The sequence below is a fragment of the Aulostomus chinensis genome, chromosome 15, assembly GCF_037954235.1.
Source record: "Aulostomus chinensis isolate RoL2024-O1b breed Wild chromosome 15, RoL_Achi_v1.0, whole genome shotgun sequence".
In the NCBI taxonomy this organism is placed as follows: Eukaryota; Metazoa; Chordata; class Actinopteri; order Syngnathiformes; family Aulostomidae; genus Aulostomus; species Aulostomus chinensis.
This window is the reverse complement of record NC_141334.1, coordinates 18,499,330-18,513,583: the sequence shown is the minus strand read 5'-3', so window position 1 is coordinate 18,513,583 and position 14,254 is coordinate 18,499,330. Positions and strand designations below refer to the sequence as shown.

The 14,254-nt window shown below is 43.2% G+C and overlaps 1 protein-coding gene and 1 long non-coding RNA gene across 2 annotated transcripts in view; one reads left to right on the top strand and one right to left on the bottom strand.

Annotated features, from left to right (window-relative positions):
* Window positions 1–13,253, bottom strand: part of srrm3 (serine/arginine repetitive matrix 3) — a 69,497-nt gene extending 56,244 nt beyond the window's left edge. The window contains exon 1 of the mRNA XM_086226065.1: window positions 13,069–13,253. The gene's annotated coding sequence lies outside the window, so the exon portion shown is untranslated. The remainder of the gene's footprint in view (window positions 1–13,068) is intronic.
* LOC147249047 (uncharacterized) lies at window positions 12,483–13,372 on the top strand. Its single transcript, XR_015119445.1, has 3 exons — window positions 12,483–12,678; window positions 12,760–12,905; window positions 13,184–13,372. It is a non-coding gene; the product is annotated as an uncharacterized LOC147249047 (long non-coding RNA).
* Window positions 13,373–14,254: the final 882 nt, after the last annotated feature.

Sequence of the window (14,254 nt, the reverse complement as noted above, 5' to 3'; positions counted from 1 at the left end):
TCGAGGAGCAAAATTCTATTTCTCTCCATCCCCATCTGACAGGGCTCTGCAAAAACCCTTCAAGTGACCTGCTAAAATCTGTTTCTGAGATTCAGAAAACGGATGTTTCTTATCGTGAAGCCAGGTTGATCTCAGTGGAAAAACATTGATATACTACAGCTTCTACTGCTCTGCGTGAATGTGGCACATGTCAACAAATGACCATGTCAACATGTCTCCCCTGGTGGAGACATGTATCCCCAGGTTCAACTACCTTCTCAGGGCAGGTCAGGTTTGCGAGTTGGAGCAGGGGACATTGTCCAGTCCCCATGTGCAGGCACCCAGACTGACCAGCAACCAACGAGGACACACACCCTCCTCTGGATTTCTGTCTGCAGGCTTGGCCTATTGTGTCTGTCCTGTGCTCAACCAAGCCTGAGACCACACAAGGAACTGAAGCAGCTGTTGGTAGACAACCCAATAGCCCGCCGCATCTCCCGGGCACCCAGAATACATGTCTTTAAAAACAGTTGTGTTCTGTCCAGCTGATAACTTCACCGGAGTATTTACGGAGACACATTCCTAGTTCCGTCTGGCCCTCCCTCTGAACCCTTTTACTGTCGTCTTCTGAGATGAGAGCAGCCACAGACACTGCTGCTGCTAAACAACTAGCAGCCCACAATAGCACTGCTGAGTATCAAAGGGCTATAAGGTCGACACTGCTGATGTAAGAGAGCAATAAAGGTTGTAACTTCCTATTGCTGAGAAAGCCACTCTTCACGATAACAACCACTCAAAATGGGAGTCAACAAAAGCTCTTTTACAGGCATTGGGAGCCTCCGAGATAGAAAGCCTGTCACTGCGTCTCTTTTATCAGATCGGTTAATATGAGTGAGCGCCGCTGGTAAATAGTGGCGTTGTATTGCCAGTGACAAATGCTCTGACTCATACACAATGTAGTCATAGTAAAACGTGTGAAGTTGCCTCCTCTCACAGCCCTGGCACCTTAACAAGGGCTATCCAGGAGGCCTCGGCATCAAGTCACCTTCATCCACGTCTCCAAACACAGTCCCCCCCCCCCCCCCCCCCCCAAAAGCCTCCCAGCTCCCACAGCACTGCTCCCACTCCGTGCTTCTACTACTCATTACGAGGCTTCTGTTGTTTCTCAGCCGCGCAGGATTGGGTCTCTAATGTTTCCCTGCGTGTAGATCGAGACAAACTTCTCCTTCAGTGTTTGCAATTTGACATAACTGCAACCTGATTTCATCCACTTTCATCAGTGTGATTAGTGTATGGAACTGAATACACTTTAATTTTCCTCATGACTGAAGTGCAAAGTCTAGAGATAGCAAAACTTTAGATTGCTTGGTAAATCTGCTGGGAAACTTTGCTTGTGGCAAAATAACAAAAACATTACTATAAAGAGGCTGCTACAGTAGAAGTGGAGTATATATCTGTGTGTGTGTGTGTGTGTGTGTGTGTGAGAGAGAGAGAGAGAGAGAGAGAGAGAGAGAGCGAGAAAGTTGAAACATGCTCATAGAATCATGATTTTAACTGTCAACCACAAGAAACACTGAAATTTTTCCTTTCATTTTGGATAGAAAGTCCATAATATCCTTAATTATGTATCACTGACATTATAATAATACATTATATATTACTGATGAAAACTATTAATTGCAAGCAAAGCAGCCACAGCTGCTGAAATATTACAATAAATACTTTGAAATAAATGACAAAAATTCATTTTCTTGAAGGAGATGTTCAGCACATTAATATTGAGACCATTGAATACATCTGACTCGGAATATATAAACCAAGCAGTTACACTGAGATGTTTCTATTTGTATTTATTTATAGTCTTTCAACCCTCAAACCCAAACTAAACATTTACTTTGTTTTTTGTGTGCGCACACATACACTAGGGAATGATTGTAGGCATTTTCCAGACTTTTTGGAAATAATATGTTTATTGATATGTATAAAATGTGAATATCATACAACCTAGTTTGTATTCAGATAATAACAACATCAGTGAACATTTGCTATCAGCTGATCAGTTACAAATATATTGACCTGTCATTAAACAAAAATCTGTATTGTGCATTCTTAAAAAGAAAAGAAAGAGAGAGAAAATAAAACAAATTACTCTGGCTACGATCTCAACACTGACCAGGGATCAGTATCTTGGTCTGTGTGTTTCTTGAAACACAGGGGTCGGTGCAGGCTGTGGACCAACAAAAATCTGCTCCGCAGTAAAAATAAGTCCGGGCAGATGCTGGCCGACCTCTGACAACCAGGACTCCCAAGCTTTCATCTGCAAATTGGTCACAATTAGCCAGAGTAATTGCTTGTTGTTGCTTAATCAAAGCAGCGACAGAGAGGCGGATGCATTACGGGGGTGACAGCATGAGATGTTCAGAGGATGTCGTCCTCTGGCATGCCTAATGAACCCACTTTGACAAGCCAACAGAACGCTCCACTCAGCCATCTGACATATTCACTCTCTCAACAATACACCCAGCAGCGCACGCTCTCCTCTTACACCTGACCTTCACAGTGCTTTCCAACCATAGGTATTCACTACCGTTTTTATGCATCGTTTTTGGGCATCGTGCTACGGATGCCATATTTGGAATTGCATACCGTAGATTGGTCGCCTTGTAAAAACGGCACCCCGTCGAAACATCCATGGCTTTAACTTTCACTCCTTTAATCACACAAACTCACTTGCTGGCGTGTAACAACACAGCACCGGATTTAGCGCCACCAGTCGTTTATCGCAGCATGATTATGTGAAACTCAACAAGGCAGCAGGTAGCAACGCATGGTAGTTACAGTGACAGTCTAGAAGTTATAGTCAACTTTGTGTAGTAAAGTAGTAAAATCCTGTGAACATCAGTGCTTACAAGCATTCATGAATGAAGGGAACAAACTGGTTAATTTCATATCAGTGACACGGATGCAAATGTTGACCTTAGTTGTATCATTTTAGACAAAAACAACTCAATCTTTTGTACTGCCTCTCCTCTCATACTCACTGGTGGATTTTTCTTTGAGAGAGTCAGCCCAGGAGGGGGTGAGGAGCTCGGCGGGGGGCTGCCTCCTCGTATCTTGCCCTTGTATCAGGCCAATATCAGGTTAGAATTCCGTGTCCGGCAAAAACTGTCTGATGGCGCTCCTAAATAATTCACGATGCTCCATCCATGTCCATTACCTGGCAACTCTCTCTCAGAAGGAGGTGGTTACCATAGATACGCACCGGCTACCCTGCTGTTTGAGGGGTAGGGACATGTTAAGCTTGCAATTCTATTTTAATCTATGTGTTTTGCCCAGCAACAGCTTTGTAATTCTAAATATTGCATCATAAATCATAAAAGCGGTGTTTATTAGTGAAGATTATCTTGCTGAACGTGTAAGACTCATCAATTTCAGTCAGCATCAACAAATAAGGAAGCACGATAAATATTTACATGCTCCAAAAAGATAATGATGACGAGGGAACATGACGCTCCGATGTTGGGATCCCAACTGCTGCACTCCTTGTAGAGTTGCTCCAGAATGCCCCTGATACTGGGTCAAAATGCAGGATGGGCGCTCAGCAAGGACGCACGTCGAAGCGCTGATGCGATATCACATCATTGATTACACTGAAACAGGAACCTGCTACTTCCCAGTGTGCTCGGTTATCTCCACCGCAGGAATCAATTCTTCTTCTCTGCTCTAAAACTGTATCTACACAGGAAGCTGAGCTGTGATTCCACTGGCGTCTTCAGATATGTAACATCAGTCGGTGTGTCAGTGTTACGTATCATCATATATCATCTGTGGCTTGGTTCTCTGGCTGTGTTCGTTCTTGTTTTACAACAGCTCATACAACAATGATGATGTCATCACATCCGCACAGGCTTACTGGTATGTGCAGTCATTAAACACATCATATGTATACAATTGTGACAAACTGATATTAGATCAGTACATGATACTGCTGATTCAGGTGTGAAATTGAATGAATTCATTATTCAATCTCCGAATTCATTCAAATACGAGGAGATGGTAGCTCAAATAACTCTGAACTAACAAATCTGTTTGTACACGTGGTACTCAAAACTGGAATATGGACAACTTATATTTTTAAAGGGCATTTCAAACTGGATTCCTAGAGATCCTTATAATGAATAGTAATTATGAATTACTACAAAGTTTGTCATCATCAGTTATTCATAAACACCTGTTTGTGCAAAAATGGTAGCATCCAGGTAGTGTTAAGTATCCAATCATTTGATTCAGGAGGGCACTCTAAGGGTGAAGTAAAAGTCAAGCTGCTGGTGAAGTAGCTGTGAGTACAGTACTACACACCCTGGTACTCCACTCTTTCTCTTCTACAGGTGATTCATTATTTACCAAAACCACTCGCTCACAGGTCTGAATGTGGAGGCGCCAAATGGATCTTTGTCCAATCAGACACACACAGGGGCAGTGTACTCTGAGCCCTGGAGAAACATTTGTCAACCACCAACTACACACACACAAACACACACACACACACACACACACACACACACACACACACACACACACAACTTTACATAATCACTGAGGGAGAGCATGATTACACAATTTTCCATAATCAAAGAGAGAGAGCATGATTGATTCCCCCCCGGTTAACAGCTGGATGACTCTGAGAGGGAGGAGTGTGTGTGTGTGTGTGTGTGTGTGTGTGTGTGTGTGTGTGTGTGTGTGTGTGTGTGTGTGTGTGTGTTTTGATGGTTTTTGAGCACATCACTCTGCCTCTAACTCACTGAAATATCAGTGTAACTCCAGTGCATGTATAGATTTTACACTGCGATCAATCTAAACACATCCGCCTGCGCAGCAGCTCTGCGGTAAAAGGAACAAATGGTTATTTTGGGTTCGGCTCTGTTCTAAACAGCAACTGCAGCACTGATATGAATTCCCAGTTTGCTCTGTGAAGAGAAGAAGGAAAAGGTCAAAGCCTGCATTTATCTTTGCAGCAGTGTTGGCGCTCACAGCATCCCCTACTCCTGCTCTCGCTCCCCTGCATCCTCTGCCTTTCTTTTCCTGTCTCCAGGGTGTGTACATGGAATTCTTCCACGCAAGGCAGCTCGCCACTCGCGGTCTTTTGTCATCTGCTTGAGTCGCTCAGGATGTCACTCATTACACGAACCTGCTGACAGCACTGTTTATCCAGCGAAATTAAAGGGATGTACATTCACAAGACTGTACGTGATCTCAATGATGATTCAATTGGGCTCACGCTGAGTATGTAGATTCTGCTTTCAATGGACAGGCGACAAATTAGCACATTATTAAGGCTCCGTCTCATTTCCTCCAGCGGGACACGCCCCCTCCATCATCATCTTATCTGTGCTCTCCACCATCTCCTCTACTCAAGGTTATGACAGCTCTGGATTGGCTGCAGACCTGATCATTTCTCCCACTTTTTTTCCCCTTATTTACCACATATATCACCGCATAAGGGCTGGCTAGCAGGCTGTCAGCGGCTCACTTATAATCAACACAGGGGTGTGCGCAAGAAAGCTTTTTGCAAACTTTTTTAATTGAAACACGGTTCAGTCAGTCATTACTGTTGCACACAGGGGTTCATTAACTTAGATCTCATTTTCACCAAAGCATTGTAATATTGGGAGCAATTTAATTGTGACCGCTAATAAAACTGCACTGTAGCTAAAAAAAACCAATTATGTTGTACACATGCCTGACATCACTGGGATTACAGCAGGGAGTTCACACGCCTCTGTGAGTTCGACCCTGCGACCTTGACCTTTGACAGACAAAATCTTCAGTTAATTCTTGAGTCCCAGTGGACGTTTGAACCAAAACTGAGGAAAAAATGGGACACCATTTTTTCATGACGTCTGCTGAATTCTCTCCATTTGGAACTGATGGATGTGATTAAGCTGGTGTGTTTCTGACTCCGCACTACAGAGATGCGATCTGATAGGAGCCAGGTCAGAGATCAGGCTCTCGTAATCAGTAACTTCCACTGAAACCCACTTTCGTGTTTTCTTTGTTTTGATTCAATTATTTCTATTTATTTGTTTTGTCTCGTCTTTATTCTCACAGTAGAATTTAATGATTTTTATTTCAGAGTCCTGGATCTTTTGTCTTCTGTTTCAGTTTTATTTAGACTTTCTCTTCATGATGTCTTGCTTCTGTTTTCCGTCTAAATCTGTATTTTATTTTTGCCTCAGCTTTGTAAAACTTTCTAAAAATTTGTTTTTAAAGGTAAAATAATTAAATGTGCTTATCATTATTACATTTAGTCATTGGAGCTGCATTATCAAACTTGAGGGAAATGTATTGTTCTCACTATTTGTTTGCTAAAGGGACAATAGAGGAGCGTGTGTGTGTGTGTGTGTGTGTGTGTGTGTGTGTGTGTGTGTGTGTGTTCATTAGTTCTCTGGAGTCAGCATGACAGATGGTTTTATACTGAGGGTGTGTTGGGCGCAGCAGCTGCTCCCATTACGCCTCTCTATTCTTCTCTCCCTCCCACACCCTCACCCCCCCCCCCCACAACCTTCCTCCAACCCCCGTAAATACACACTGAAAAGTACACCAGGATCACCTGATGGAACTAGACGCTCATCCCTTTCATTATTCATCAGCTGACTGAAAGGAGTTACATGATCACCGTAATATGTCGTAAATTCCAAACACGGCACCCACTCTCACCTACACACCGTCATAAAACACCATGCTGACGATGACATCATTCACAAAGGATCAGGGCAGAGGCTCAGTGATGAGCAGAGGAGTAGAAATGAAGTATTTTGCTCTGTTCTCACCCCGTCTCACACACACACACACACACACACACACACACACACACACACACACACACACACACACACACACACACACACACCCTATCCCTCTTTGTCTCTCTCCCTTCTCTCTCTCTCTCTCTCTCTCTGTTTCTCTCTCTCTCTCCCCTCCCCTTCACCTCTCTTCTGAGGACGAACTTCAAAGCAGCTCTGAAGTCAGCGAGATAGAGGAGGGGGATCCCTGGGGGGACAGTACCCCACACACACACACACACACACACACACACACACACTGAGCCAAAAGATGGCTAACAAGCAGTCAAACAGTGGCCTTTGAGCAGTAACTGTGTGACAGCTTCAAACGGGCCCCAGCTCTAGCAGAGTGTGGCACTTTCTCTCGTATTGACTCCAGTAATGTACTTTCATTTCTTTAACACACATCTATTGCCCACACAACCACACACACGCGCACACACACACACACACACGCACACACGCACACACACACACACACACACACACACACACACACACACACACACACACGCACACTTAAGCCCTATATCTGAGAGGAGATAGGCAATGATTTAAATGGCTAATGATGCTAATATTTAATTTAGTAATAATAGATCAGAAGAAATTGATGAATAAAACATTTCCCTATTTAACAATTATCAGTGTGCAAAGGACAAAGTTCATTAGACACCCCCACCCCCCCATACATACACACAAATCCACACACACAGAAAAGAGAAAAGTTGGGTTGAATTATTCAGTTCTCGTCCTTGATCTAAATTTTATCCAATGTTTTTCTGCTTCTTGATGAGGATGAATCTGGGGCTAAGCTCCCTTTGATCACAAGATGAAGCACAGCCTCTCTTCATCTTTCAAGTTTCTTAAATGCTGCTAACAGGGGATGGGAGGGTTGACCCTCGTCCTAAAGTTACAATCCAGATGTGAAGAATTCCTATTATGGAATGAAATACTTTCCAGAGATTTCCAGGCGACGTGAGAGGAGGGAGCGCTCTAAACGGATGCCCATCTTGGCATCTTCGTCAACTTAGTTTGATGAGTCATAGAGACGCGTGCCAGTTTGTTTTGGATGCAGTGTGAGCTAGCTTTGAGTCGCAGAGACCCCAAATCCTCTAGTAAGATGAGCAGTATTGCCTCGTCAAGCACTGGATGTAATGTTAGCATTAGCAGGAGAGTGAATGAGCAGCACACTAGCACCATCAATATCTCCGTGTGATTGTCAGGTGGAGTGGGAGGAGCCGTATGACCAGGGCTCAGACCAAAACAGATGAGATATTTCTGGCACCCCGCATGAACTCATCTCTCCTGCTTGTTAACGGATGACTGGATGTGAAAAAGACGTATGGAAACAGGTTGGACGTGGAAGAAGTGTGTCCATATCCTCAAAAATAGAGCCAGGCTAGCGTTTTGTTCAGATTTACATCAATAATAATAGAACCACTGAGGCTACTAAGAAGCAGCGAGCATATTTATATGAGGGGTCACTCAGAAATGGACAAGATGCTGTGGCAACTGGTCACCAGGGCAGCCATGCCAGGAAGCACACCTTCATTAGTGTCTATGTCATTGATCATCTGTTTATGAGGAACAAGAATAAAACACTATCAACACCAGCCGGTGGGGTTGTGCTATTCTTCGCAGCCTGACTCAGGATCTGTACAGATTCGTCCAGAGTGTTTGCACTGGTTGGAATAGCAGTTTAAGCCAATCAGCATCCTTAAACACAATGACACAACTCAGTAATTAAGTCAAACAAAATGCCATTCAGTCGCAGCGTCAGACTAATTTCTCTCAGGTAACCTAAACGGAAGAGAGGAAGGTGCGGCAGGTGGAAAACCACAATGCCACAGAACAGCCTGGCACTCAGAACAGCCTCTCAACCATCTATATAGCAGAGCGGGGGCTTTGAGAGGCCGCTAATAACTCTTGGAGAACATGACAGTGGCAGGCTCCAGCATCAGGGCATCCAGCCACGCCTGGTAGATGGAGGACCTCAATCTATTGAATAAAAACAAATGGCGATTATTGTTTAGTTCTTTTGTCTACGGCTGCGTTATTACCTTATATAAGTTCTTATAATCGGGGCAATGACGTCAGCGAAACTACATCAGGGATTATTCTGGTTTCTGTGTATCCTGTCCTGTTTGTCAGCAGGATTACACAAAAATTACGGGGCCCACTTGCCCGATTAGGCCCCGAAATACCAAAAATTCTCCACGGCAGAGGAATGCACTCACCGAGAAAAGAACATTAAGCTCACAATTGTGGATCTAATTTGAATGGGGAAATGAAGAATACACAATCAGACCTGTGCGCAGATGTATTTGTTTATAAAAATGTCCTCAATCCTATTCTTGATCTAATTTCATGCTTTGTTTACTTCCGTAGAGGAACCGTGTTGTGCACGTCAAACCCGTCGGCTTGACTTCAACCTGTTCATTTTGTCTCTGAATTAAGAAATAAGATGGACAGCTCCAATACTTTGATTGTGCCTCGACGAGATAAACACGCTGTGAGTGGATAATGAGCAAAATACTGCCACACAACCATATGAAGGTTAAGATAACCTCTGAGTAAACAATTGATTTTTGTGTATCCAGGTTCGATTTACAAATGCAAGCTTCTTCAGAATTGAACGTATCAAATGTCTTTGTCATAACTTTTGACGGGGTGTGATTTAGACAGGCGGTAATCTTCTGTCTCTGACTACCATTATCAGGATAAATGTGCTTCAAAAAAGGTCCGGACAGAAAACGAACCCAAAGTTTTCTTAAAATTTTGTTTCAAGTGGACTCCACTCAAACGATACAGCACTACAACTCTACTTACAAACTCACAAATATTTGTCTTCAGCTCACAAGGGTTTTTGTTTTTTCTTCTCTCCTGCATCACTTCTGCGTGACTCCAGAATGAAAGAACTTAACTGACATTTTTTGGATAGTTTTGCAGTTGTTAGACATCAGTCGCCATGAGCCTCCACCTAAAAATACGTGTCTGGCTCTTCCTGCATCCTGGACAACATAAGGACAAAACGAAGGAGGGAATAGGAGTGAGTTCAGGACACCTATTCATGAATACTTAGTAAAGTATTTGAAGGATCACTTGAAGCCATTAGTTAGACCAGGATCTGGATTCGAGATGGGACCTCAGTCTCAAACACAAAGGATGCCCTCCTACGGCGAGGCTGTACAGAGGCTGTATTGAGGCAGTTTAACAGAGAACTAAAAAGCTCTTTTTCAGGCTTATTTATCTGTTTCTCACAGACTTGAGTCTTCCTGCTATCTTTGAATAAACAGAGACGCTCCAGCTGTGTTCTCAGACCACATCATGAGATGATATCTGGCTGATAGCGGCTACCTTCCTCCTGCCGCTTCCTCTATCAAATGTCCCTCTCCTCCCCCTGAGGCTTCACTGACAGTGGCGTCGCCCTTCAGGAGAGCTAAAGAAGACGGAAGTAGGACAGGAGGAGGGGTGTTTTGTGTGTGTGTGTGTGTGTGTGTGTGTGTGTGTGTGTGCGCGCGGAGTGGAGGGGGGGGGGTTATCACTATCATCTAGGGACAATGTGACTGTAGAGCAAGAAAGATGCTTTGTGGATGACAGACTACAGACGCAGATACAGCAGGAGCGACTGACGTTGCTCTAGCACCTCTACGAGCGGCCCCAGCCTAATACAAGCTAATCCCTCTATCAGCGTCTTACCTCACCTGAGTCGGGCTCGCCAACAGCAGCAATGGGACAAAATGGAAGACTACAATGTTCAATGGCTTTTTTTTTTGTTTTTTTGCCTCAGCTCAAATTGCATCCAGCGGAGTGTTTGGTCAGCACTGTCACTGTCTCGATCAGCCTCACACTCCTGCTGACTGTCACTCTTTCACCTGAGCAGCAGGTCACAGACGGATGGAGGAGGTGTTGATAAAGGGGAGTCGCCACTAACCAGCTGCTCTCGCAAGCTTCGTTTCGTGTATCGTTCTATAATTTGCAGCAGCCTCATTGATTCTGCAACAACAGTTATTTTAATTCTTTATTAATTTTTTTTGGTCTGTGACACCATGGGATCCAGAGCCTTCAGCCGCTCTGCCCCCCCGCCTCTGGAACTCCCCACCCCCCCTGACATCAGGAACATTAACTCATTGTCCATCTTCAAGTCCCACCTAAAACTTGCCTCCTCACTGTAACTTGTCTTCAACCATTTCTGATTTCTGGTTTTATTTCTGGTTTTATTGCATTTATATTGTTGTGTCCTTCTAACCATTGTTTGTGTATTGTGTGGTGACCTTGAGTGCCATGAAAGGTGACTTAAATAAAATGTATTATGATTATTATGATTATTATTATCATCATTATTGTTGTTGTTGTTGTTGTCTTTTGAAATATGCCAATTATCGGTCCAGTGGCCGATGTATCTGCCCAGTCTTCTTTGACCATCATCTCTGATTTACAAGGTGGTGCAGTGGTCAGCACTGTCGCCTCACAGCAAGAAGGTTCCAGGTTCAAGTCACAGGATCTTTCTGTGTGAGTCTGCATGTTCTCCCTGTTCCTGTGTGGGTTCTCTCTGGTACTCCAGCTTCCTCCCACAGTCCAAAGACATCAAGAGGGGACGAGGCTGATTGATACTCTAAATTGACCGTAGGTGTGACTGTGAGTGTGAATGGTTGTCTGTCTATATGTGTTGGCCCTGAGATGGACTGGTGACCTGTCCAGGGTGAACCCCACCTCTCACCTGAAGGCTGCTGGGATAGACGAGATGGATGGACTCATAAAAAATGTTACCTTTTTAAAATTTTGAATGTTTTCATGGGTTAGGGGTAGAAGAACAAGATTATCATATAAACTTGTTTCTAAACTGTTCACATCATCACTGGTAAATATCAACATTAAACAAATTAATTTTTAAAATATCAGCACATCACATACTACTGCTCAAATTTTTCACATTCTAATTAAGCTGATGATTACTTTTATGTATTTATTTATTTTCAGATCAATGAAAAAAAATAAAAATCAAAGCGACCTCCCTCAAAACTCCTGCTTGAAATGTTCTGGCTCAGAAAATTAGACCAACTTGTACGAAGTTGTCAAAGTAATATCTTTTTCAAATAGCTAACAGATTTATTTAAAATAAATTATCCTAGCACTCGTATCAATTCCATTTAAATAAAACATCACGTTTGACTACAGAGCAGAGGTCCTCTCTATATTGGAGTTTACCGTGTGTTGTGAAAACAATTATTTTTATCTTCCAAATGGACCATTACAAATGTTTATATCTGTTATATGTTTTAAATTATGTATAAAACCAAATTGGATTCCTTTGAAGAATATTGTTCAGTGGATCGACACAGCCAGAGAAAGTGTTACGAGACATTTGAAAAGCACAATAATTATAACGAGTCAAATGAATCAGAACCTGTAAATATTCCCTCACTGCACTGTTTAGTGCATCAGTAAATATTTACCAGTGACTCACAGTTTGGCTGGCATATGACACTTCTGACCCATCAGCACCAGACAGGAGTAATCACACATTATTAATACAAGACACCAGGAGAGCCCTGGCAGCTGATAGGAACATAATAATATCACCACCAGCTAAATGACGTGTTTGAGACTCATTAAAACAACTACAGCGAGCGAACGCAGTCAGTATATGAAGTAACAAAACAGACTGCGGCAAATTCCTTTTCATTCCTTCTCTGAATATTCAGTTTTCTTTTAATAGCCAACATTCTTCTTCTTTTTTCTTTTTTTTTAAACTTAATTAAGAGGAAACGTTACGTGCGGTATTCGGGAGCAGCTGTAATAGCTCGCCAGCAGGATGTAGCCAGTACCAGCCCGGGTAATCCCGTAAACCAACACGGTGAGTTAACTGAGCGGAAGCGGTTTAAGAAGACAATTGATTCTCAACCTAACAAATCTATGATATGTCCCGGAGCTGCAGGACAGGCTGGGGGATAAAGAGACGGCAGCCGGCCGAGGAGGAGCAGCCCAGACCGACCAGTTATAAAACACCACCATCTGCACAGCGAGGAGAGGCTTCCAGGAAAAACACGGAGCCCTTTACCGAGGAACTGTTCCTCTCCGTCGGTAATAAACTCACCGTGAAATTCATCGCATGAAACGCGAACAGGACAAGAAGCTAATACAGTATTTATGAAGCAGAAAAAGGGAAGGGGGGCTCTTCTGCACTGATGTATAAACCCTCCCTTCGCCAACTTGATCCTTTTTAAGCTTCTTCGAAAACTCCTACCTTTCTTGCAGCCTTCTTCCCGGGAGCTGTCGGGGTTTCCAGGGCGTATTTTTCTGTATTCTGGATTCAGGGAGGTGCTGATGTTGAGCCGTATTCTTATTTGCCTCCTTCCCAGGTTTAGCTAGCCCGGCTGCCTCTGCTCGGCTTGTGGTGCTGAAGTGGACAGCGCACCGCGGAGCTCTGGGAACAAAAACCACCACAAGGCGCTACACCGCCTGGCCTGCAACACAGCGCCCTCTGTCGGCTCGGAGGAGAGACCGCAGCCCGGACTGTGCACTGGGATAGCGTCACCTAGCGCAGGATTCCTACCCATGTCTCCCAATATGAAGAGTTTCTTTGTGTATTTTCATGTCATTAAAAATTAGAGATAGCAGACGAGACGAAATGAATAAAAAAATAAAAATATATGAGTGTTGAATTCCATTTCTCATGTGCTTTCAGGTGCCTGCAACACTTCAGTAAATAGCCATACATATTATAACACAACTGCGCTCCTAACTCTGTTTAAAAAATGTGTTATTTCTAATTATTTTACACTCTTAGTCTCATGATTGCATTTTTATCAGCCTCAGGAATCAAGCAGAGATGCTTCTTGTATGAGTCAGTTTAAAAATGACATAATATAGACATCAATGAGCTTCTTAAATGAGAGGATAATAAAATAATTTCCTTTATGGGGCCCCCTTGAACCCCTTCAAGGAGCCCTGTTGCTCCTGAAATAACCATGCCAGCTAGAGCAAGTAATTTTTTCTTACTCTTTGGTGTGGTACTCAGGACAGTGTAAGATATATGTGAGTTGTAGCAGACTGCCAGTAATATGCCTATTGTGATTTATGGCCACTTAGTCCAACCTGTTGTCGAGAATAACACATTACATGTGAAAGTCACTAGAGGGCACACTTGCTGTATAAAGTGAGACAAACACTGGCAGGTATGTATCCGTCAGTCTGATTCTGTAAATTGCAGTATAAATTGCAGTAACGCTCAAGAAATCCCACCAGTCTTATATATAGAAATGATAACCTGCTGTTCGAGGTCCTAAGAAGAAATATCAACTGTCATGCAAGTATTTCATCAGACACAGTAACTCACGCCACATTCCATACTCTGTGTTACCCAGGAAACTGATTCTGAGGCAGAAAACATAATTAGTGTATATTGGGTGGAACTAAGCACAGATCACACG